The sequence below is a fragment of the Populus trichocarpa genome, chromosome 1 (assembly GCF_000002775.5).
Source record: "Populus trichocarpa isolate Nisqually-1 chromosome 1, P.trichocarpa_v4.1, whole genome shotgun sequence".
In the NCBI taxonomy this organism is placed as follows: Eukaryota; Viridiplantae; Streptophyta; class Magnoliopsida; order Malpighiales; family Salicaceae; genus Populus; species Populus trichocarpa.
This window is the reverse complement of record NC_037285.2, coordinates 46,166,879-46,168,188: the sequence shown is the minus strand read 5'-3', so window position 1 is coordinate 46,168,188 and position 1,310 is coordinate 46,166,879. Positions and strand designations below refer to the sequence as shown.

At 34.9% G+C, this 1,310-nt stretch overlaps 1 long non-coding RNA gene across 1 annotated transcript; it reads left to right on the top strand.

Annotated features, from left to right (window-relative positions):
• LOC127904920 (uncharacterized) lies at positions 1-629 on the top strand. The gene is made up of 2 exons (XR_008058348.1): positions 1-69; positions 178-629. It is a non-coding gene; the product is annotated as an uncharacterized LOC127904920 (long non-coding RNA).
• Positions 630-1,310: the final 681 nt, after the last annotated feature.

Sequence of the window (1,310 nt, the reverse complement as noted above, 5' to 3'; positions counted from 1 at the left end):
TTATAACTCCACATTAGCAGTCCACGTCAGCAGTCCTAAACACATCTTCTAACAGTTACATTGCCCCAGGTACGCCCATCATTTGAAAATAGGAACCGAACAGTTGTCTATCTTGATTGTGCTAAATTATTCAAAGGTATCATGTTAGTAAATGTTTTTTTTTCTTCCTATGTGCAGAATATGCTCACACATTGATGCTAGGGAGGCATCAGTGAATTCTCCATCAGAATCCCCTCAGATGAAGACACCTGCCTAATAAGTTTAGAAATGCATTTTTCTTTTCCTTTGTTTTCTCATTTGAAAACATTATGCACGAGGCCCATGCTTCCATTACTAAAATGATTGGTTAAGGTGACAAAAGTTCAAGGTTTTTGCAGATTGAATACAAGGTAAGGGATTTATTTAATCCTACAGAGACTACTTGCAGTTTGAAGACCTTCTTCTGCAATTCATGTGTTGATCCTGTGAGCTCATTACTTGGATATATATATATATAATTCCTGACACAGTTTATATTCTCTCATTTGCTTATGCTAATACTTTTATCCTCCCTCAACTGGATATTGGAATATTAATCCCTGTCAGAAAATTAAGCCTCGCTGAATTGGTATAATTAACTTAAAATTACATAGCATCTCTCTATACTTTTCTCGTCCATCTTATGCTTCTCTGTTTATGTGAAAGTTTATTTCACTAGATGATTCAATGCTTGATGTTGATGCCTGTCTGCAACTTGTACACTCCTCTCAGAAACTTGCTAATAAGTTGGCAAACGTCCTATTAGTCCAAGGAAAAATTGAATCCCCATCCCCACTTTGTCCATAGACAATTTCATAACTAAAATCTTGTGTGAAATTTCTGTTTTCTACATTAATTTGTTAAAGAAATATGAAGTTGATGTAATTAAAGACATACTTAAAATGATGATAGCCCACTTCTACAAGCCTATGCATTTAAATTAGCAGTACACTGTAAATGATCTTAAATGGTTTACAGAGGTCTTTTTCTGGGCTTCAAGTCCTGCCATCGCCATTAGTTTCCCATAATTAATTCTCTCCATTCATATGAACTTTCTTTGGTGGGATTTGATCTCGATTATTTGGAATGACATTAAAAATACTTTCTGTGATTGTACTTATTCTGCTTGGCATTTGCAGTTGAGATTTTAATGACAACCAACCAAATCAAGTTAAATTAATGCCATGCATGGAGAAGGACAGGAGCCTTTTTGGCATGATAAGGAATCCCCAAAAGGCCAAACCCAAATCAAATAAAATGTTTGTCCATGTTTTTAAAATACAGAAATTCAC